This window comes from Dama dama, chromosome 22 (genome assembly GCF_033118175.1).
Source record: "Dama dama isolate Ldn47 chromosome 22, ASM3311817v1, whole genome shotgun sequence".
Taxonomy (NCBI): domain Eukaryota; kingdom Metazoa; phylum Chordata; class Mammalia; order Artiodactyla; family Cervidae; genus Dama; species Dama dama.
Window position 1 is genome coordinate 1,628,464 of NC_083702.1, and position 25,166 is coordinate 1,653,629.

Sequence of the window (25,166 nt, forward strand, 5' to 3'; positions counted from 1 at the left end):
AGCCCGTGCGGACCTCCTGACTAGTGCATAATTTGCGAACATGTATCGGGGGCTGGAGCCCGTGGACAGCCGTCCGGCTCCCCCACGAGCCCGTCCAGACTGGAGCCCCCGGCAGCTGCCATCCATCATGCTTGGCCCGGGCCCCGCTTTCCAGTGATGGCTGTCCACGCACGGGGACCAGCAGGGCCAGAGCCCCAGCAAGGGCAGTGATGGATGAGCGTGCCCAGCCGGACTGCGCGCCATAATGGTGATGAATACGGTTTGGACCTTTCTGGCAATAATGGTTGTTTATCCATTTTCAGACCCAGGAACAGCAATCAAGTTCCTTCAGCTGGCTATTAATTACTGTGTGGGCCCTGCGGTGGGGGGCTGCGGGCTTTCTTTCCAGGGGTCCCATCTGTCACAGGAAGGCAGTGGGGCAGGCCCGCTCTGCGTCTCTCCTGTGAAGAGAGCTCTTCCAACAAAAGCTCTCCTGCAGCAGATGGGCTGGCGTGTGGGCTCCGAGCTGGACCACACAGGCCTCTCTGGAGGAAGCCAGCTGTGTCCTCCGGATGCTTCCTGCGGCAGGGGGCCTCCGTCCCTGGTTTTGAGCAATGGCAAAGAGCCTTGAAACCATAGCATCCCCTGTATCCCTTTGGTAACTGAGAGTTCCTTTTCTATGTCTGTGCGTCTGTTTCTGTTTCATATATATAAGTTCATTTGTATCTTTTTTTTTTTTAAATTTTAGAGAATTAGGAGTTTGGTGTTAACATATACACACTAACTATATATTAAATGGGCTTCCTGGTGGTTCAGACGGTAAAGAATCTGCCTGTGATACAGGAGATCCGGGCTTGATCCCTGGGTGGGGACGATCCCCTGGAAAAGAGCATGGCTACCCACTCCAGTATTCTTGCCTGGGGGATCTCATGGACAGAGGAGCCTGGCGGGCTACAGTCCATGGTGTCACAAAGACAGGATGGAGTGACTTTCACACACACACTCACACACATAAAATAGATAAACAAGGTCCTATTGAATAGCATAGGGGACTCTGCTCCATATTTTGTGACAATCTATAAGGGAAATGAATCTGAAAAGACTATCTATCTCTCTGTCTATAAAACTGAATCATTTTGTTGTATACCTGAAACTAACACAACTCTGCAAATCAACCGCATTTTGATTTAAAAACCAGAGGGCATCAAGACTGGATGGTATCTTGGTGGTCTGGATGTGGGGTGCGGGCTCCGAGGTCCTGTGTGGGGCCGTTGGGGGACCTGCCCTGTCTCCGCAGACCCGAGCGTCCCGGCCACTGTCCAGGCCCCGTGCCGGGTTCTGCTTAGGGTTGCATTTACCCAAAGCCTGTTTTCAGCTCCTGCAGCTTCCAGAGAGGCAAGCAGAGCCTAGTGAAGAGGGTGTCCACACAAGGGGTCTGTACTAACCCCCTGAATTATTAGTCTTACTAAAACCTCTGTTTACAGTTGGGGAAGCTAAGTCCCATGCCGAGGATGTTGGAGGCTGACCCTGGCCGCTGGGAAGCTCAGGGGTGGGCTCCATCGCCCCCTGCCTGTCAGGTCACGGCTCCCGCCAGGACCCCCATTTGCCTCCTGGGCAGCGCGGATGTGGCTGCGGTTTGTTGCCGGCACAGGGTGGTTTGGGGACCTTTTAGGGCCTCCCTGGCTCCCTTTCTCTAGGCGACAGGTCTGAGGTCTCCAAGGTCTGTGTGGCAGGACTCAGGGGTCCCAAGGGAGGACGGATTTAAAAGGGAAAGCAGGTGGAGACAGTCAGCGTCCCGGGGGGCACTGGTCCCCGCAGCGTTCCCGATACAGTCTTTGTTCAGGGCCATGTCTGGGTCATATCAGGAGGGGAACTAAAAGCCCTTGTCTGCGTGGTTGTAAATGGTTCTCCTTCTTCAAAAGATGTATTTCCTTCTTAGAGCATCGTCTTTGAGGAGGAGAGGAGGAGTGAGGACCATGTACTTATCTCCAAGCCACAGTCCAGGAGCACGTGATGTATGGGAACCTGGGTTACAAAGGAGATGCATTTAGGGACATTATTTATCTGCAAAAGAGCAGGAAAATCTATAAAATCTATGCTTGAAAGAGGACACATGGAGGCTTTCTTCAAGTGGCAGCTGTCACGTGCCCACAAGTATTTACTGAGAGTTCACAGACGCCTGGGAGAAGCCACAGGGAGGGGCAGATGGGAGATTTCTACAGATCCATCGGGGAAGCGTCGATCCATCAGCAGGAGAGTGAAACTGCATAAAGATTCTCAACCGCGCATGGGGCACATACAGGATGTCAAACGTGAGAGGACCTCGCGGGCTCAGAGAGCCGCGGGGGGGCCGGGGTGGTTCCTCAGGGAGGGGCCGGGGGTGCGGGGGGCCCCGCAGTCACCCAGGGTCCCGGAGGGTGGAATCACAAGCATGGGCCTGTCGGCCACCCGCCCCAGGCCTACGGTTTCCAGGGAGCATGCCGCCCTGCACACTGGTGGCCCCGGGGACTGTGTGCCCCCTCATGGAGTGGGTGTCGTGGCTGGCAGCTACCAGAGCGGTCGCCACCCTCTCTGAGTGGCCTTGGGCTGTGGAAGGAGGGCTTGAGGTCCGGGAGGACCGGCGGGGCTGCGCTGCGACATCCCCAGCCAGTGAGGGAGGGGGCCTGGGGCCGGCGGTTACGCGCGGCTGGGCTGGTGTGTCCACGATGCGCCTTCAGTCCGTGTTTATGAAGCAAACCGCCAGGTAAGGTGGCTCATGCCAAGCACTGGGACAGAGCAGGTGCAGAGCGAGGGGGTCAGCCTATCAGGTGTCCGTCCTGGCCTGGGGGCAGCTGACCCAGACACCTGCCCAGTGACCCCAGTGACACCCGCGGGGCCCCCGGCTCACCCGGGAGGAGTTCTGTCTGCGTGGGCTCAGGGCGGCCTCCGTCCGAGTGCCCAGCAGAGCAGATCGCAGGGTGTGGGGACCCCGCAGGTGAGGCCCACCACAGGACGGGGGCTCTGGGGGGCTGTGCTGGGGGGCTCCCAGCAGGAGGGGTGCCTGTGGTCTGAGGCCTGTAGGGGTCTCTGAGGCTGCTCTGGTCAGGACTGGCCCCAGCAGGTGGGGTCGGGGGTGCCGGAGGAAGGCTCTTTTCTCAGAGAGACTGGAGGGGCCTGTGTGTGGAGCTGGAAGAATCCGGGGCAGCCAGGGTTGGGGGGACGTGGAGATGGGTCTTGAAGGTGGGAGGTGGGTGTGACGGGCCTGGGCCCCAGGGGAGGGAGCAACTCTGTCCTGCCTTCCTGGAAATGTGGGGTGGAGAGAAAGACCAAGAGGTCCAGTCTGGATAGCCCCTGATCTGCCAAGTGGCAAGCAGACTGGGCGAGGATGTCACCATCCATGGACATTTGGTTCCTTGCTCTTGAGGACACTCGAGCTGTGGAGGGAAGCGTCTCCAGGTTATGGAAGCTGAAGCTATGGGAACAGTTCACAGGAGAATCGAGCATGGGGGACGCCCAGCCAGCAGGTTCCCCACATGGATGCCAGGCTCCCCACGTGGACCTCCCAGACCCTCTGCTGGGATTGGAAGATCCAGTCCATGGAGAGAGTGTTCCCCCATCCGCAGGCCCAGAGCTGTCTGAGTGTTCCTCGAGAGGATGCGACTCCGTGCAGCCCTGCGGGGAGGCCTGTGGCTCCTGGACGGGGCGCCAGGGCCCTGGGCAGACCCTGGAGTAACTCCACTGCACAAGGATGCTTTGGGGGGAGGGGGAGGGCAGGAGGGGACCCAGGACCCAGCATGTGAGGACCCATCAGGGGTGCCCGGCGGGGCGGGGCTGGGGCTGTGCTCCCTAACCCCAGCGTTACAGAGTCTGTGCTTTTCAGAGATCCGTAGTTACTGTTATTCGTTACATGTTTTATCTTTATCAAAATAATGCATATAATTATCTTAGATTTTCCAATAGGCCAGTGCATCCCAGACCCACCCCTCAGAGTAACCTCCCCTCCGCTCAGCCCAAGGACCCCATTCATCCTGCCGACATCCTGTGATCACTTCCATCTGTTTAGGGAACAGGTCTGGGCTGATTTCTCATTTACCAGCTCTGACATGGAATATTGACTTTCTGCTACAAAGTAACTCTGCTCACTTAGTCCCCTCTCTGTGAGATCAGGTTACAAGTCTCTAAACCCCCATAGCCATCTCCTCTGTGGATGGTGCACCCTTATTTCCTGGTTCGTGGACTCAGATGGACAATCTAACAGCCGTCCTCCACCCCCTCGATGCCCCTCCCTGGGGGCCCTGGCTGGCTGTCAGCCTAGCCCTCCTCTGTTCTGTGTTATTAAGCTTTCAGGGGGGCTGAGTCAGAACTCAGGTGTTGTGCCAGCATCATAGATGAACCAGCAGATTTCCAGACCCGGAGCCAAGGTACGAGTTAGAATCGTGTTGCCTTCCTCAGAAGGCTATTTTGGGTTTTCTCAGCTGGTCTTTCTCTTTTCCCGCTGTTCTTTCCGTTTATAATGCCAGTAAGTGCCTTGAACTCCTTAAGGGCTCCTTGCTTCCTCTTGGCCAACAGACTCTGTTCATCCTGCAGATGCCGGGCTCCCGGGACCCTGCTCCACTAGGACCATCATGATCCCTCAGGGGACGCCTGCACGTCTGTGGACTTAGGACTCTCCCCCGAGGATGGTCAGCATGCATCCGCCCCCCCCACGGGCTCAGTACACAGTTCAGGGGGCAGGGCGTGCATCTCAGTTTTGGCTCCGGGTGTAGGGGCATGGGAGGGGGCCAAGGAGCAGACCAGAAAGGGGACGAGGGAGGAAGCCCCCAAAACAGATGGGCGGGAACCTCATGGGCAGGGGCCTCTGAGCCTGGACTTACCCTTTGGCCCCTGCAGGCCCCTGAGGGCAGGCGGCCAGGCCTCTGCTCCTGACGCCCGGGACTCAGCCGCCAAGCAGGTGGGGCCAGGATGCGGCCCGAGGGGGCCTTGCCCATCCCTGCCCCTGCTGGTGCCTCTGGGGCCTTCGCCCTCTTCACGCAGCCTCCCCTGGGCCCTCCAGAGTCGCCTTGGGGACCCCCGGCCCTCGGGCACTGCTCTTTGGGCCTTTCCCCACCCCACCTCTGCTGGGGGTCTGGTGCCCACAGCCCTGGGCTTCCCGCAGAGGCCCTTCTTGTCACTGCAGTCACTCGTCTTGCCCGTTATTTGGGGAATTGGACAAAGAAATTGGTAAAACTTTTAAACAAATTCTGAGCAGCTCCCCCCCTTCATTGCCCTGACCCTGCAGGGTTCCACGACCCCATGGAGGCCTGCCCGAGGATGCTCAGCCCCCTCGGCAGGATTCTCTGTGTGTGTACGCAAAGGCGTGTATACATGCACATCACGCACACAGCACAGTCACACGTGCACACACGCACACACCCGTGGGGGTGCCCACCAGGCCTCCTCCGGTCGTCCGATGCTCAGCTGTGCGATGGGCTTTCTCTCCTGGGAGGTGTCTATGGGGCCTTTCGGGACAAACATTTTCCCCTCTATGTGTGTGTGCCTTATGTAAATAAGCCTGGCAGTCCCTGGAAGGGACTTGTCCGGTTTAAGCTCGTTGGGCCGCGTCTTCGCGGAGGGCTGCTGTCGCTTTCCATCAGCTCTCGTGTGCATGGCCCGCAGACGTCCGCCGAGTCCGCAGCTGCACCTCCCGCCTCCTCATTCTGCTCTGAGAGGAATTAGCCCTCGTGTTGTCACTTTCTACATCAACACTGACGGTTTCCAAGATAACTTTGCCAATCGCTACTTACTCCAAATGCTTCTCACTGCTCGGTTCCCCTGGAAGCTCCCCCAACTTAATTACCCGGAGTCAGCAAGCCCCGAGGACGTGCGGGTGCTCAGGATGTGCCGCTTCATTCAGGGCGGCCGAGCGGCCCGTGTCCGTGGCCGTGGAGCTCCGTCTTCTCTGCAGGCGTCTCTGCATGTCGCTGGGCTTCCTCTCATCGATTTCTAGGAGGCTTTTACAAAATTTGCTCTGAATATTAATCTGGCTTCTGTCTTATATCTGAGATATTTTTCCCTGCAGGTAACCTGTGTTTCCCGCTTCATTTATGGTGGTTTTTGTTGTAACACTGTTGCAACTGTGTTACATAGCCAGCATTATTTTCATGACTTCTGGGTTTCAGGTTTTGGTTCAGAAAACCTAGCTTGTTCCACGATTACAGCTCATCTCTCAGCATCTCCCAACATTCGTGCACAATGATTTGTTCCCCTTTGTGGGAACATCGCCAGCCTGAATCGGTGTTGGGGTGTCATCCCCTGACAGCCTCAGGTAGAGAGAGGGTGGGCCCCCTCTTCTCCGGATGTGAGGACTGTGGGTCCGAGAATGCTTTCCCTTTTTCCCCACAAATGGCTTCGATTGAACAACGGAAACAGATGATATAGACACATGATAGAGGAGGACTCTGCGCCCGTGCTCTGTAGCCTGAGATGGGGTGGAGGGGTCACGCCACCCCCGTGACCCCTTCTGCACAGATGTGCCCCTGGGCCCCAGCTCAGGGGGAGAGAGGCCGGCCCACCCTCAGGCCCACCCAGAAGCCCCCATCTGTGTGGCTGTGAGGGTGTCACCTATGGGCCACGGGGGTATCGCCCTCTGCAGGGCCATCTGCTGTGTTTGCAGCTTCTCAGCCCAGCGTGCCCAGCTGTCCTGACCGTTCACGTCCACCCGAGCTCTGGCCTAGGGTCAGCCGTGGCCTTGGACCCCTTCGTCATCTCAGAGGCCCTTTATGCCTTGTGGCCTCGTGGGCCCCGGAGCCAGGACAGGTGTCTGACGTGGAGTCGGGCAGGGAGGTCTGGCTGGCATCTTGGGGGAGAGAGACCCTTCCCTGCAGTGCCCCTGCTTCGGACGCGTTCGCTGCATGCCCGTGTGAACCGCAGAGATGGCTCCGAAACCACATGGATTGGGTCACGTCACCCCATCCGCTGTGCCTGCCTGCTGATGGCGGGTTTGTTTTCCCCACTTTCAGTACGTCTCATTCGTCTTCCGTGTCAGACACACACACTGGGCTGTTCTCTGGGCCATCGGGGGGTCCTTAGTACAAATGCTGAGTGATACAACGTGAGGGGCGTGTGGTCCTTCTCAGAGGGAGGCTGGCATCCCCCAGACCGGGCTGGCCCCTGCCCTGAGCACCCCTGCGGACACACACAAGTGACAGAGGAGGTCAGGCCTGCTCATCTTTGTCCTCCAGGGATGGGCAGGCTGAGCCCTGTCCCAGGCCGAGTGAGGACCTGGGACGGATGGAGCTGTGCCCTGGTCTTGCAGTCACGAGGCATCTCTGATCGCTGCTGCCCATCCCGCTGGTCTGGGGTCCACTTAAACGTTTCCTTTTCTTGCTGACAGATCGGGGTCCCCTCTGATCCCCAGGGACGGCTCACACTTCCCGCCTGCTCGGGCCTCCCTGACCCGACCTCCCGCCCCAGTGCTGCACAGAGAGCCCTCTCCACGAATGTGTGTACATTCGGGTGTGCAAGGCCCACAGCTTGGGAGACAGCGGCCCCCGAGAAGATGGCTCAGTGCCCACGGCTCCAGAGAAGGGGCTGCCATGCCCTGGGGCCACGGGGACGGGCGCACAGGTCACCCCGGGCCGAGAGGGAGGCAGTTGCGGGGACATGCCCATCAAAGCGGCTGGTGGGGGCAGGGAGGAGTGGGCTGTGGGCTCGGCCCGTTCATTTGAGTGTGGGCTCACGGGAGGGGGGTCGGCTGTTTCCAGGGGCTGGGAGCTCTGAGAGGGGCTGTCCTCCCTGGACAGCAAGGCCCCGGATCACAGCCTCAGATGCAGAAAGGGGCCATGAGGCTAGCACAGTGGTGTGGTGGGCACTCCGGCGGCTCCTGCTACCCTCTGCCCCAGCTCAGGAAGCCCACGCTGGTGGCTGGGCAGGTCCTCCCATCTCCATCACCCGTGTGCGTCTGCAGGAGCCCGTCCGCTCCGGGGACACAGACCGCAGACGGAGCCGTTGCCCTGTGGGCGCCTGGGGGCCAGACCATGCCCGAGCGGGGCCCCCAAGCCTCTGCCCCGACCTGCACGCCGGGGAGCCTCCAGCCCTCCATGGAGTCAAAACTGAAAGATTTTTATCAGCTGCAGCAGACTCCCTCTCATCTGGACTAATTAGCAAGACTTCCCTGTTTACGGAAGAAAAATTGCCTTTCACGCCTGGCTGCACTTCTTTGCCGTTAATTACGGCCGGGTGTGTCAGTCCCAGGGCCCCTGGGCAGGTGACAGGGACCAGCTCCCCCCCAGACTACACTCCTCCTCTGCGGGGAGGAGGGGCAGAGAGGACGGGGAGAAGGCCCGGGGGATGCGTCCGGCCCATCACAGATTCCTCAGGAAGACTTGGGGCCACGGCCAGGCACCCGGCCACCGGGGCTTCTCGGGGACCCACGTTCTCCATGAGTGGGGAGTGGCCAGGGGCTGGGGATCCCGGGCATGAGGGTCTAACATCCTTAAGGCTGTTCTGGTGTTTTCTGTGGACGAGGCTACAATAAAAGATAACCCAGGAGACACAGGACCTTTGAACGACCCCGAGGTCCCACTGTCCAGCCACTTCCCTGCAGACTGGCCTCCTCCTTGGGGCGGGGCTCAGACAGCGAGGAGCTGGGACCCCAGCACCTGGGACCCCAGGGAGCCCCCACCTCTGCCGTGGGTCCTGGCTCCCCAGGGACCCCCGGCCGGTCGTGGAGAGGCTGCAGGTCAACCTGGGGACCACTCCCCACCTGGCCCCACGGGCCAGCCTTGGGCGACCTGGGGGAGGGGCTGCTCATTTGCAAAACCTTCTCAGAGGAGTGTTGATTGAGTTAAAATTGGATTTCTGCTTAGATTGATTATTTAATGTGATAGAAAAATATACAGTCTGGGAGCAAATTTAGATTTCAGTGAAAAATTAAACTGTTATACCAAGCTGCCCACTGAAGCATTAAGCGCATTCTCTCTGTAATTATATCTGCAGACAGCCAGCGAGGACCGTCACTGCAGCCGCCGGGCCGAGGACCGCAAGCAGGCACACTCCACCTCCGAGGTGTCCGGAAGCAGCCTAATTGATTTCCTGGGGTCTCTGTGTCGGCAGGAGGCAGCTCTCTGGTTTGTGGGGAGGAACACACAGCATCCCCCACTCCCAGATGCTGGACCGTGGAGAATGAAGCCGCTCAGGCGTCACGGGGGCACCCGGAGGAGAGCTGAGGTGGCAGAGATTCGGCAGCCACGGGTGTTGGGGGGGAACTGCCCGGCCCCACTAGTGACCTCAAAGGCTGGGACCGGAGCCCTGCCTGGGCACACCCCCGGGCCCACACGGAAGCTTACGAAAGTGAACTTGGTCCACAGCCCCGCCCCGCCGTGATGTGCCCGTTCAGCCCCCCACGGGGCAGTCGTGGGGCTCTCAGGTCCTGGGGCGTGGGCTCTCACAGTACAGAGAAACCAGCATCACTGGGCTCTGGGGGTCTCTCCCCGCTCCCCCGGTCAGCACCCTCTGTCTTGGCCAGGTGTGTTCCCTGCCCCCACCCTGGCCTCCCTCCTGACCCTGCCAGGGGCATCACACCCACTTCATAGACGGCACTGGTTCCAACGTGGCCTTCACGAGTGAACACATGGAGAGAGGAACATACAGGACAGTCAAGCGCGGCTCAGGGCGATTTGAAACCCTGTGCAGAGAACCGCGGGGTGGAGCGGCCAGCACAGCCGTCCTCGGGGCCCGCTTCGGTCCGCTCGTGGACCGTGGGCCTCCAGGACGCTCCCCCCACAGCTGGGACGCAGGGCCTGGCGGCTCCCACGAGGCCTTTCTAACCTGTGTGGGGCTCTGCTGCCTGTCACCCCCTGGATGATCGGCTGGTAAAGAATCGGGAGTGCTCATGTCGTGGGACGCAGCGCGCTCTCCACGTGCCTGCCATGCTCACGCACACGCGCCCGCGCCGTCCGGGGGCCGAGCCGTCCACACCGAGGACGCCCACCTCCCTCGCAGGTGCCTGAGGGTGTCCCCCTGTTCAGAGTCGCAGAGCTCCGGGCCAGGGGACGGAGGTGAGATGGGGGCTGTGCTGACCCTGCTGTGAAGGTCAGACACGGTTCACCAGGCTCGGGGCCCTTCCTTCCCGCCTCTGGCTACTCCTCTGCTGGTGTCTGCTGACAGACCGCTCTGCCGGGGGCACAGGGGTTTGGAGTCTCTGAGAGCCTCTCAGAGCTGGGGCCTCGGTCTGAAGACTTTCCCAAGGGAACTGAGCTCATAAGAACCCAGGGTCACGGGGGAGCCACCTGAAGGAGAGAAACATGAGGGCAGAAAGTTCCCTGGATTTCAGCTCAGGTCTGGAGAAGGACGTGGAGGGACGCGCACGGTGCAGGCCGAGCCTCGCCCAGCCCAGGGGGCGTGGGGCTGGGTGCAGGCTCCTGGCCAGGCCTGCTGCCGCCCGCGACCACAGCCCGACCCACGCCTGCTGCCCGCGACCACAGCCCCGACCCACGCACAGCCCCGACCCGCGCTGCCGCCCGCGACCACAGCCCCGACCCGCACCTGCTGCCCGCGACCACAGCCTGACCCACGCCTGCTGCCCGCGACCACAGCCCCGACCCGCGCCTGCTGCCGCCCGCGACCACAGCCCGACCAGCGCCTGCTGCCCGCGACCACAGCCTTGACCCACCGCTTTATCCAGAGGAGGGTGAGGCACCATGTTTGTCAGGGTTCTCCAGAGAAACGGAACCAGTGGGAGATGGATAGAGAGATAATAGACAGATGATGATAACAGACAGATAGATAACAGATTGATGATAGGTAGATAATAGATGATGATGACCGATGATAGATTGATGATAGACAATAGATAGGTAATTGATAGAGATACATAATAGATGATGAGAGGACATAGAATAGATAATTGATAGATAATTGATAGATGACAGATATACAATAGATAGATACAGGTAAGTCAGTTCAGTTCAGTTCAGTCCCTCAGTCGTGTCTGACTCTTTGCAACCCCATGAATCGCAGCACACCAGGCCTCCCGGTCCATCACAAACTCCTAAAGTTTACTCAAACTCATGCCCATTGAGTCGGTGATGCTATCCAGCCATCTCATCCTCTGTCGTCCCCTTCTCCTCCTGCCCCCAATCCCTCCCAGCATCAGGGTTTTTGCCAATGAGTCAACTCTTCACATGAGATGGCCAAAATACTGGAGTTTCAGCTTCAGCATCAGATATAGGTAAGTAGGTAATAGATAACTGACAGATAGATGACAGACATGGAGACAGAGACTGAGATGCATCAAGGGATGTAAGCGATGGGCATCCCAGACCACCTCACCTGCCTCCTGAGAAACCTGTGTGCAGGTCAGGAAGCAACAGTCAGAACAAGACATGGAACAACAGGCTGGTCCCAAATTAGGAAAGGAGGCCATCAAGGCTGTATATTGTCTCCCTGCTTATTCAACTTATATGCAGAGTACATCATGCAAAGTGCTGGACTGGATGAAGCACAAGCTAGAATCAAGATTGCTGGGAGAAATATCAATAACCTCAGATATGGAGATGACACCACCTTTGTGGCAGAGAGTGATGAGGAACTAAAGAGCTTCTTGATGAAGGTGAAAGAGGAGAGTGAAAAAGCTGACTTAAAACTCAACATTCAAAAAACTAAGATCATGGCATCTAGTCCTATCGCTTCACGGCAAATAGTTGGGGAAACAGTGGAAATAGCGAGAGACTTTTTTTGGCTCCAAAATCACTGCAGATGGTGATTGCACCCATGAAATTAAAAGACGCTTACTCCTTGGAAGGAAAGTTATGACCAACCTAGACAGCATATTGAAAAGCAGAAACATTACTTTGCCAACAAAGGTCCATCTAGTCAAGGCTATGGTTTTTCCAGTAGTCGTGTATGGATGTGAGAGTTGGACTCTAAAGAAAGCTGAGCACTGAAGAATTGATGCTTTTGAACTGTGGTGCGAGAAGATCCAACCAGTCCATCTTAAAGGAGATAACTCCTGGGTTTTCATTGGAAGGACTGATGCTGAAGCTGAAACTCCAATACTTTGGCCACCTGATGGGAAGAGCTGACTCATTGGAAAAGACCCTGATGCTGGGAAAGATTGAGGGCAGGAGGAGACGGGGACGACAGAGGATGAGATGGCTGGAGGGCATCACCAACTCAATGGGCATGGGTTTGGGTAAACTCCAGGAGTTGGTGGTGGAGCGTGAGGCCTGGCGTGCTGCGATTCATGGGGTCACAAAGAGTCAGACACGACTGAGCGACTGAACAGCAACAAAGAGATTCACTGTGAGGAACTTGCTGTCATCACGGTGGAGTCTGAGGAGGTCTGTGATCTGTCATCTTCCAGCTGGAGCCCCAGGACAGCTAGGGGTGCAGCTCCAGTCTGCTTCCAAAGGCCTGAAACCCAGGGGATGCGGAGGTGAACACCCGGCCTAAGGGCAGTGGGCCAACGTCCCAGCTCAGCAGTGAAACAGAGGAAGTGACTTCCTTTCCTTTCTTAGCTCTGTTCAGACCCTCAGAGGATCAGATGAGGCTCCCCTGCATCCTTACTCCATTTCTCATTTCAAATGCTCACCTTGTCCATACGCCCGACCCCCCTCGCCACAGACACACCCAGAATCATGCTGGTCCCAGTCAGGTTGACCCATAAAGTTCCCGTCGGGGTCCCGGGTTGAAGGATGAGGGTGGTGATGCCATGGAGCCAGACTGTGACAGCTGGAGGCGCAGCCCCCTCACCCCACTGACCCACGTCCACGTCCCCCTCACCCCGCTGACCCGCGTCCACGTCCCCCTCACCCGCTGACCCGCGTCCACGTCCCCCTCACCCGCTGACCCGCGTCCACGGCCTCCTCACCCGCTGACCCGCGTCCACGGCCTCCTCACCCCTCTGACCCGCATCCCCCAGCTGGGCCTCCTCACCCCCGCTGACCCGCGTCCACGGCCCCCTCACCCGCTGACCCGCGTCCACGGCCCCCTCACCCGCTGACCCGCGTCCACGTCCCCCTCACCCGCTGACCCGCGTCCACGTCCCCCTCACCCCGCTGACCCGCGTCCACGTCCCCCTCACCCCGCTGACCCGCGTCCACGTCCCCCTCACCCCTGCTGACCCACATTCATGGCCTCCTCACCCCTCTGACCCGCATCCCCCAGCTGGGCCTCCTCACCCCCGCTGACCCGCGTCCACGTCCCCCTCACCCCGCTGACCCGCGTCCATGTCCCCCTCACCCCTGTTGACCCGCGTCCACGTCCCCCTCACCCCTGCTGACCCACATTCATGGCCTCCTCACCCCTGTTGACCCGCGTCCACGGCCCCCTCACCCGCTGACCCGCGTCCACGGCCCCCTCACCCCGCTGACCTGCGTCCACGTCCCCCTCACCCCTGTTGACCCGCGTCCACGTCCCCCTCACCCTGCTGACCTGCGTCCACGTCCCCCTCACCCCTGCTGACCCGCGTCCACGTCCCCCTCACCCCTGCTGACCCACATTCATGGCCTCCTCACCCCTGTTGACCCGCGTCCATGGCCTCCTCACCCGCTGACCCGCGTCCACGGCCCCCTCACCCCGCCGACCCACGTCCACGTCCCCCTCAGCCCGCCGACCCGCGTCCACGGCCCCCTCACCCCGCCGACCCGCGTCCACGTCCCCCTCAGCCCGCCGACCCGCGTCCACGGCCCCCTCAGCCCGCCGACCCGCGTCCACGTCCCCCTCACCCCTGCTGACCCGCGTCCACGTCCCCCTCACCCGCTGACCCACATTCATGGCCTCCTCACCCCTGTTGACCCGCGTCCATGGCCTCCTCACCCGCTGACCCGCGTCCACGGCCCCCTCACCCCGCCGACCCACGTCCACGTCCCCCTCAGCCCGCCGACCCGCGTCCACGGCCCCCTCACCCCGCCGACCCGCGTCCACGTCCCCCTCAGCCCGCCGACCCGCGTCCACGGCCCCCTCAGCCCGCCGACCCGCGTCCACGTCCCCCTCACCCCTGCTGACCCGCGTCCACGTCCCCCTCACCCCTGCTGACCCACATTCATGGCCTCCTCACCCCTGTTGACCCGCGTCCATGGCCTCCTCACCCGCTGACCCGCGTCCACGGCCCCCTCACCCCGCCGACCCACGTCCACGTCCCCCTCAGCCCGCCGACCCGCGTCCACGTCCCCCTCACCCCGCGACCCGCGTCCACGGCCCCCTCACCCGCTGACCCGCGTCCATGTCCCCCTCACCCCGCCGACCCGCGTCCACGTCCCCCTCACCCGCTGACCCGCGTCCACGGCCTCCTCACCCCGCTGACCCGTGACCCATGGTGCAGCGCTGGTGCCAGCCTGCTCCCCACCGGGGTCGTGGAGAAACCCGGTCCTCTGCTTTCAGGGGCTCTCTGTGGTCGCCGTGAGGCTCTCGCCCGAGACCCCCCTCTGGACGACAGCCCAGCCCCCGTGGTGCCCCAGGCAGTACCAGTGGCCTACTCCACTCACCATGTCAGTCACTCTTCTCAGAGCAGGCCCCACCCCAGCGCGTGGTCACTCACTCATTCAATTAACACCAGGGGTCAGAGGGGAGGGCACGCTGCAGGTTTGGCCGAGGCAGGGCGGGCGGGAGAATGTGGCCTTTCTGGCCCGGGTGTGACGATCCCATCCACTGCCAGGTCAGTGCATGATGACCACACCACGGGGGGTGGGGGTGGGGTTTCAGGCCTGCTCCCCTGCCCTCTCCGGAGCTGGCCGACAGCAGAGCCCCAGTGTTCCCAATTTATGGCTGGACAGCAGCTTCGGGCCCTGGCAGACCCCACATGGGGTCAGCTTGCAGAGTCTGAAGTCTCAACGCTCCTTCTTTCTGAGCAGAAGGAGCAATTGCAGAGATGTACCACCAGCAAATGCAAGCCTTCCAAACCCTCAGGGCCACTCCCAAGAACATCTCCAAGACATGGGAGACTGGCCTGAAGCTCCCTCAACTCTGGGAACTGCTCCTAAGGCAAGCATGAAGTTATCAGTTGCCCTCCTGGCTTCACTGTAATGTCCCCAGGCGCTCACCAAGCCTCCCCAGAAGCCTCACCAGAGACTGCATCTCAGGGGCCACAGGACCGAAACAGCAGGAGCAGACAGACTCTGACTCTGCTTCCTGGGACAGACTGACTTACAGGAGACTGCTGGCATCAGCCCCCTACTGAAATGCCCACCACGACTAGTGAATAAAGTATGTTCACACATATTCAATTGGTAATAAAATGGCCAGCAATAGTGATTGTTGGAGAGAAGGAGAATTTCCAGGATCTCTCACTTTATTTTTAGAAGCACAAACTTGTGAGAAACATTGGGAAATCTCTCAGGCATCCTCTTCCAGCATCAAGCATCACCTGCACGTGACTCACAGTCACCTTTCTAGGAATTTGTCTGAAGGAGCCTCTTGAACATGGACCGGGAGACACATACACGAGCACCCACATATTCGTCATGGCAGCAAAACTTAGGAACAACCTGCGGTTATCTGCAAACTTTGCATAAAAGTAAAGAAACAAGCCGAAAATATTTTAGGATGTTACCAACAAGATGGAGGAGTAGGAGTTTCCAGCCCTCATTCCCCCAGAGACAGATGAATTTTAACAACCAGCCATGAACAGGACCACCTTCACAGGAAATCAGGAGTACAGCTGAGAGCTTCCGGCAGCCTAGAGAGCAAAACGATCTCACACTGAAGATGAGAAACCTGATTCACGCCACCACCTCCCTGCCCCAGGTGGAAGCTCCCCGAGAGGCCCCCTCCGTCCAGGTTCTCCCACAGAGGAACGTGAGGACACAGTGAGTGCCTGGCTTCCCCATCCCTGTGGGATCCGCCCAGGTGCCCACTTCTGTCTCACCCTCCCCTGGAACGCCGAGATGACCATCGTGGGTGAGCCATCTGGGGGCAGAGGAGGGAGGGGTCAGGCTCATAGCCCCAGGGCGCAGATCTGAAGCCGCTGTGGATCCGGCTAACCGAGCTCAGACTCCACCAAGAACCGCACAAGACATGTGCCTGCTGATCCCAAACCGGCTGCCATGTGCTCCAGACCCCCACGTTCCCACCCTGTAGCTGGTGCCCTGACCCCCCACGAATGACACGCACAAGCCTTTGCACACGGTGCAGAGATGGCAGCCGCCAGCTTGGAGGTGATACACGGGGAGGAGGTGCAGAAATGAACACTCAAGGCACGTCCCCTGGGAAAATAAATGAGAGGCTCTCAGCCCGCAGCCTGCCTTTTTGACATTCAGAGAAGAAAGCAATCAGGAGACTCCCCCGCAACAGAAAACAAGCAGAAAGAAGTGGGCGCATCCACTGAAAAGTTTAGAGACTCTCGGAATTTCTAGCCAGACTGACTGGTCTTTCTCTCCCAAAGCCAGTAAGTAAAGCATGGAGGAGATAATTGTCTCTTCAAATGTGTTGGCAGCAACACACGTCTTTGAGGAATAGAAAAAAAATTAAGAAAACAGGACAGCAAGGAAGAAACAAATCAAGTTCCTGTAGCTGATATTCCAGAGAGGTCTGACAAAGATTTCAACAGAATCATCTTACAGAAGCTCAGTGAGCTATGAGAGAATACACAGAGATAAATAAAGAAAATTAAGAAAACAACCCAAAAACAAAACGAGATGTTCAATAAAGGAACCAAGCAAGTTTTAAAGCTGAAGACTATGACTTAACTAAGAAAAAAAAAAAAAACAAAACACTCAACAGATAGCTTCAACATCAGGGGTGATCAAGCAGTAAAAAGAATCAGTGAACTCAAAATTAGATCATTTGAAGTGATCTAGTCAAGGGAACAAAGAGAAAAAGCAATGAAAAAGAATGAAGACAGCCTACAGGACTTACGGGGTCCCACCAAGGAATCACTTAAGAATGTGGGGGTCCAGATGTTGCGGAGCAGGCGAAAGAGCCGGAAAACTTACTTAAAGAAACAATGACAGAAAACTTTCCAAACTGAGGGAAGAAAATGAATAACCGGATCCATGAAGCCCAAATAACTCCAAATAGATTGAATATGGAGAGGTCTTTACTGAGATACATTTTATTCATGTTGCCAAAAGTCCATAACAGAGACAATTTTGAAAGCAAGAAGAGAAGATTGGTTTGTCACCTACATAAGACTGACTATCAGTGTATTTCTCAGCAGAAGTCTTGTGGGACATGAAAGAGTGCAATGATATGCTCAAAGTACTAAAGCAACAGCAGGAACAAAACAAATAATACAAAGTTAAAGCACCCAGGCCAACCAAGAGCGCTTTACTCAGCAAAGCCGTGCTTCAGAAATGAAACAGAGATAAAGGCTTTCAGACAAAAGCTATGGGAGTTAATTGCCACTAGCCCTGCCCTACAAGAAGTTCTAAGGGAGTTCTTCAAATTGAAACAGAAGGATATTGGAAAACAACACGGAAGCGCCTGAAAGTATAGATCCCACTGGCAAAGGTTAAGTATAAGGGCAGTATTTCTCAAAAGAGGACATACAGATGGCCAACATGTCCGTGTTCAACACCACTGATCCTCAGGGAAAAACAAATCACAACCACATGGTAAATCACCCTACTTCTGCTAGCACGCCTATTCTTTTTTTTTTTTTTAAAGATAGCAAGCGTTGACAAGGATGTAGAGGGCAAGGATCTCCAGTGCACTGTTGGTGGGAATGCAAGCTGGAGCCGCTACTGTGGAAAACCACATGGAGGTTCCTCAAAACTTAGAGAGGTGCTACCCTAAGATCCAGTAACCCCTCTCCTGGGTGTTTATTTGGAGGAGATGCAACGAGGCTCTCAAAGCAATCTCTGCACCCCCATGCTCATTGCACCATCATTCACAATATCCAAGTTATGGAAATAACCTAAACGTCCCCTGATGGAAGAATGGATAAAGAAAATGTGATCTATACACACAGCGGAATATTACTCATCCATAAGCGAAAACAAAATGCTGACATTTGCAGCAACGTGGATGGACTTGGAGGGCATTATGCTAAGGGAAATAAATCAGACACAGAAAGACAAATATTGTACAGACATTTGTATACACATATGGTATATTATACATATTGTATAGGCAAATATTGTATAGATATTCATATATAAATATTGAATATTGTACATATTGTATACACGTATGCATATTGTATAGACATATTGTAAAGACAAATAACATATAATCTCACTTACATGTGGAATCTAAAATAGTCAAACTCACAGAAGCTCAGAGTAGAACATTGCTTGCCGTGGGGGGTGGGGGCATGTGTTGGTGAGGGTCAAAGGGCACAAAGTTTCAGTCGTGCAAGCCGAGTCAACCCCAGCAGCGCACAGCGCCTCTAGCTCACATTATTGCCTTGCACACTCAGCATTTGCTCAGGGTAGAACTTGTGTTAGGTGTTCTTACCCCACGCTCACATACAGATGATAGCAATGTGGATAATGTTAGTGGTGGGAGGAAGCCTCCAAAGGAGGTGGAATATCTAAGCCCTTGACATTGGTGATGGCCTCATGGGTGTACACTTACCCCCAGGTGCGCGGAATTCTCCCAGACTCTGCACGGACACTCCAGTCTGCCCCAGTAGCACCAACGGGGCCACGGACAACACGTGAGGAGTCGGCGCGGCCGTGTCCCAGTCAAACCCCATCTCCAGACGCAGGAGGCAGCGGGACTAGCCCTGGGGCAGGAGTGAACTGCGGTGCACCGGGACTGATGAACAGGAGGCGTCTAAGCGAAGAAGTCAGATTTCCACCACGCTGTTCTCGTAGGCACACTTCACAGTACACTCAAATGTGGCAACACGCACGTGACGGACGGGAGGTGTGACAGGGCAGAGCGCATCTGACTCCATCTCAGAGCTGATCCTCTTCCTGGGCTGAGCCCCGCTGTCCGCACCTTCTGTGACAGCACGCGGCTGCAGCCTGAAGCAGCAGGGGTGCCCCTTCTCAGGGCTCAGAGCCGGGGGAGTCTGTTCGTATGGAGACTGAAGTTTGCAGAACAGAGAGCGGCTTGTGTCTTGGAGATTTGTAGGGACATTGTGACCTTACCTACATGGGCAGCTACAAAAATAAAGGATTCTGACACCAAGAAGTTTGCAACACCCAACCACACCGCTCCCTCACCTGGCCTGTGAAAGTGCTTTGCTGAAACCCTTGGGAGAGTTTGGGGTGTTTGGGGCCCCAGCCGTCTGTCTCCTTGCGTGGCCTGCATACGCCCTTCTCTGCTCCAAGCGCTGACCTTTGGGTTGGTTTGGCATCAGTGTGTATCAGCCTCGGAACTTGCATTTGGTAACAGAAGGGAGGGGCGAACCCTGGACCTGGACTCCGCTCACCTCAGGTGCATGGAGGTGCCCTGGGTGGGGTTGGATGGACCCTGCTTTCAGACACAGGCTGTGATCCAGGTGCTGAGAGCTACATGGGGAGGTGGGTCCATGACACCCTCCGAGCCAACTGGAAAGTGATGGATGTGTTCTTTGCACCTGAGAGGTGCTGGAAGAGAAGAGAGGGAGGAAGAGGAGAGAGAAGAAAGGGAGGGAGGAGGAGGAGAGAGAAGGGGGAGGGAGGGGGGAGGAGGAGAGAGAAGGGGGAGGGAGGGGGGAGGAGGAGAGAGAAGGGGGAGGGAGGGAGGGAGGGGACCCTTCCAAACAGGACAAGAGCAGCAGGGAGCTGGGCGTGGCAGGGAGCAGGGTTTGGCTTGAGTTCCTGTCCATCCCAGTCTCTGTCCCTGGAGCACGGAAGGAAGAGGGGAACCGCAGAGAATCGCAGCCCCGTGAGGGCGGCCTGGCGTGTGGCAGAGCTGAGCGCAGCGCTCCCGCAGCCCTGGGCTGACAGAGTCCTGCGCGCTGAGTGGCAGGAACTCTCGCCAGACACTGTCTAAATGTGATGTGCTCTTCAGAGAGCCTGGCTTTTATTTATTAGAGAGGTTTTATCTGCTAAGTGCTTTTCAAGGGTTCGGAACACCCTGAGGGCCTTCAAAGGTGGTGGGAGGAACTCCTGCTCGCCTTCCCGTTTGTCAGCCGCCCAGGGTGCCGGTGGCAGGGAGGGCGTCCGCCCAGGCGACCCCGGCCCATCGCTGTGCCCCACCCAGCCTCCTCGCCACCAGAGCTCCCCCACCAGAAAGATGAATTAACACAAGTGCACAACTTGGGCTTCTGTGTTGAGTCACAGAAACAGCAGTACATAGCAACGATGGTTCCTCCTTACATTAGGAAAACACTTTAGATTTTTTGAAAACTGCATTAAACATTTTCTTCTTTCATCCTAACAAAGTCCAGGGAAGCGAAACAGTGGGCTTCTGGACTTGGCTCCTGGGAATGCCTGAGCGCTGACCGTGGACTTCCCAGAAATTCTGTGAGCTCAGGGGAAAGCACGGCATTTTAAGCCTTCAGTTATATTAACTGATAATTAAAGACATTATAGTAATAAAAAAAAGCAATGGAATATATAAAGAAGTCCTCAACAACAAAGAATAATGAAATTCACAAATGGGCAAATGACTGGAATAGATATTTTTCCAAAGAAGATACCCGGATTGCTAATAACTGTGTGAGAAGATGTTCAATGTCATTAGTCATCATGGAAGTGCAAACCAATCTCGGAGAAATAGCACCTCACATCCGTGAGGGCGGCTGTGACCGAAAAACAGACAGCAGCAAGTGTTGACGGGGACGCGGAGAAGTGACCCCTGGACTGCAGCCCTCCAGGCTCGTCCGTCCATGGGAGTCTCCAGGCAAGGATGCTGGACTGGGTTGCCATGCCCTCCTCCAGGGCATCTTCCCGACCCAGGGACCAAACCCCCGTCTCCTGTGTGTCCTGCATCGCAGGCGTTTTCTCTGCTGCCGAGCCACCAGGGAAACCCTGGAGAATAGATTAGTGGCTCCTCAAAAAGGTAAACAAGTATCATACAATCCAGTGAGTTCACTCCGAGGCATGTGCTCAGACAAAACAGGGACTCGGAGAGATTCTCCTGCACTCAATTCATAGCCCAGTAACCAAACCCAACATGACCCAAGTGCCCATCAGCGGATGGATGGATCCACCCATGCAAGGGAATATTCTCCAGCCTTAAAAAGGAAATTCTGACACCTGCTAGAACACGACGAACCTTGAGGACATCACAGTCAGTGAAATAGGCCAGTCACAAGAGGGCAGGCACCATGTGACCCCACTCATATGACGTCCCCAAAGAAGTGAAGTTCAGAGACAGAAAGCAGAAAGGCGCTTACCGGAGCAGGGGGGGGCAGGGGAAGTCAGTGTTTAAGGGGATGGAGTCTCAGTTTGGGAAGATGAGAAAGCTCTGCAGACGGATAGTGGGGATGGTTGTACAACGATGTGAATGTACTTAAAGCCCCTAAATTATGCACTTAAAATGACTAAATTGATATTGTATTTCATATTATACATGTGTGTGTCACTCTGAAGCTGAAGCTTCATTACTTTGGCCACCTGATGCGAAGAGCTGACTCATTGCAAAAGACCCTGATGCTGGGAAAGAGTGAAGGCAGGAGGCGCTGGGGGCGACAGAGGATGAGATGGTTGGATGGCATCACTGACTCAATGGACATGAGTTTGAGCGAGCTCCGGGAGTTGGTGATGGGCAGGGAGGCCTGATGTGCGGCAGTCCATGGGGTCGCAAAGAGTTGGACGTGACTGAGCGACTGAATAACACGGCCCTCCGTGGAGGGCCCTCTGCCCTGGGGGCTCTCACACAGCTTTGGAGCCATGGGAGGTTTCTTACGAAGCTTCCTAACCCACCCCCACCCCCACTCACCCAGCCCCCGCCCCGCCCCCACCCTCGTCACCCGCCCCCACCCCGGCCGCCCGCCCGCAGGGATGACAGGGGTGGGTCTGGGTGATGAGCGTCTCATCTCACATGTCCACTTTGGGGCTGAACCACTTGCTAGCGTCCTCATTTGACCTTGACTGGCCTCCTCAGGTGGTGTTTTCAGAGAGTACATCCCCCACAGGGGTTTATGCGTGCTAAGTCACTTCAGTCGTGTCCGACTCTTTGTGATCCCATGAACTGTAGCCCACCAGGCTCCTCTGTCCACGGGATTCTCCAGGCAAGAATCCTGGGGCGGGTTGCCATGACTTCCTCCAGGGGACCTTCTTGACCCAGGGATCGAACCCAAGTCTCCTGTGTCTCCTGCATTGGCAGGCAGGTTCTGTATCACTGAGGCCACCTGGGAATCCCATTTTAAAGAAATAGATAGGGATAGGTTCCTAACTGGAGAAGAATCACGTATTTATTCTAGAAAAGATTTGAAATGCAGAACTGTACACAAAACGAACATAAACCAATTGTAACTCAGCAGTTACAATCGGACCGTGGGCACCCCACGGCCAGTCAGGCTGACACATAAGTTAATTCCTCGCGCCATATTCCCTGAGGCTCTTCTGTGACAATACACCATTTCCCCCCAAATTGGGATTACACTGTCTATATTGTTTGCGAACGGATTTTATTGAATTTAAAGAAATTAATGTATAATGAGCAACCTGACTCTTTACAAAATGTGTTAGTCATGGTTCTCCAGAGAAGTAGAACCAATAATGTGTGCACATGTGTGTGTGTGTGTGTGCGCGCGTGCGTGTAAGAGATTTGCTATCTGGAATTGGCTCACATGATTACGAGGGGTGAGAGGTGCACAGCTGAGCTGATGCTGTGACTGGGCCTGTCCAGTCCCAAGGCTGGAGGAGACCTGTGTCCCCTTGGAGGACAGTCCGGCAGAGAGAGAACTCTCCTACTCACCTTGCGTTCCATGCAGGCTCTGGAGGGATTGGAGGAGGCCCCCACCCTGCGGGGGGCATTTGCATCAGGAGCCCAGCACTCCAAATACTCACCTCACCAGGAAACACCAGGATAAAATCGGACCGTGGGCACCCCACGGCCAGTCAGGCTGACACATAAGTTAACCATCACACAGATTACGTATTTCTTAGGGAGAATACGGAAAAATTAAATGAGCTAAAAAATGATTCTCAAGATTATTTGAAAGAATGTATGTGGAAGGAAATTTGGGGGGGCAAAGCAGTGAGTGATTAGATGGTCTAAATGTTAGATGTAAAAAAACATAAACAGAAACACACAGAAAAACCTAAATGTGTACTCATGCGGCCTCAGGGGCCGTTTTATTCCCGGAGAAAAAGGAATTCCTGCACTGTCCTGAAGTGAAGACAGTGACTCCAGTCACTAACTCAGACCTTACACCCATGTAAGTTTCAAACAGATTCAATGCATAAATATGAAAGGCAAACCCACGTATGTTTCAGAAGGATGTGTAGGCAAGAACTCTTACAATTGTGGGAGCAGTGGAGAAGACTTAACAGAAGAAATAATTGATAGAAATATTAGAAGATACACACATGTAAGAAATTAGACTCATTTGGCCTCAAAAGTGTTGCTCCAGCGCCTGTCAAGATGGCCATTGATGTCAAAGCTTCATTTGGTAGTGGTGGGATATTTTTAATATGCTACAGAACTTCTATTATTATGTATGAAATATTCACATCTGTGTTCACAAATGAGAGTGCCTGTTCCTTTATTTTACTGTCCTCTTCTGATTTTGGAATAACACCTGTCTATGCTTTCTGCCTTAATCTACACTTTCAAACAAGTATATAAGACAATTCATTGCTTGAAAATGAAAATTTTTTTCTGTAAGGTGTTAATGTTTTTAAGGTAGAAATGCCATGATTTCATCCCTCATTTCCTCCTTCCTATTTACCTGGCCAGAGTATCCTGATTTGGGTTATTTTGTATCTGTGTGTGTGTGTGTGCATGTGTGTGTGTGTGTGTGTTCAGAGAAAGAGAAGTGGAGAAAGCAGATAAACCAAGACAGAGACTGAGTGAGCCTGTGAAATCAGTCAGTCCATGAGAGACCCATTTTTCTTGGAAACTTAGAATATTCCTTTCTTTCTTTAAAACCTCTGCGCTATTTTTCCTCTCTTAGACCTTTCATTTTGCCTTGTATAGATTTGAATTCTCAAGAAATCTGTTTATTTTAATTTTATTTTTTCTCAAAAAGAATTAATTTTTCTAATGTCCTTAGAAATTAAAGGTGTTTTTAATTCATTTTCCAATTTTCATATGTTGAATATTTAGTTCACTTCTTTTCTTCCTGTCCTTTATGTGAAAAAAAGCAATTAACCTCTAGATACAACGTTGGCCACCTCAGCTATAGTTTGTATGTATACCATTCATTTTTATTATTTTAAAAATATGATTATTATTCTAATGCTTCCTTTATCTCCAATGACTCTCGCTTGTGATTTAAATTTTATTGTATCTTGGAAAATGGATGTTGTTTGTGTAGTTTCTGTTTTTATAATTTACTGAAGTTTTCTTGAACACTTTTCAACACTGAAAAAGAATAGGCACCGATTCCTTCTATTATTTGACAGATATTAACCAGGCGCTTGCAGGCTGCTTATGGGAACCTCTCTTTAGAGCCAAGCTGGTCTCTCCATGGTATTACTGTTGTGGTTCCCAACTGGGGCAGTTTTGTCCCCAGGGCACATTGGGCAAAGATGGGGACATTTCTTGCATAGCAGCGAGATGCCGCTGGAATCAGTGGGTGGAGGCCAGAGCGGCCCCCTCACACCCCTCTAGAGCTGAGCGCATCCACCCACCCCAGCCCTGTCACTGACTCTGCAATCAGGAAGGTTCCACACCAAGACCCTAGTGTCCTTAACATCATTTTCGTGTTTGGTCTATACGATCCAACATCAATTATTATGATAATAAAGTGTTAGCGTCTTTCCTCACTGTTTCCACACATGTTTAAAACAGAGCTTGATTTTGGCGGGGGGAGGGGACTGGACAGTGTGTTAATTGCAGCAGAGGAAACTCTTAGGAAAAGTCTGTGATCCGGGAGCTTTTTATGAGCCAGTGCTCATAAAAGCTCTAGTGCTTTTCTTTGTGTGAGTGCTCAGTTGCTTGGGTTGTGTCCGACTCTTTGCAACCCCATGGACTGTAGCCCACCAGGCTCCTCTGTCCACGGGATTCTCCAGGCGTGAATACTGGAGTGGGTTGACGTGCCCTCCTCCAGGGGACCTTCCCGACCTGGGGACTGAACCCATGCCTCTTATGTCTCCTGCATTGGCAGCTGGGTTCCTTACCACTAGCGCCACCTGGGAAGCCTGGGTGGTTTTGTTTAATGCAAGATAATACTGACTCTCCCGTCTGTCACGAGTGTGCACGTTATAACTGTCCGTCTTTCTTATTTGTAACCTGTGTCG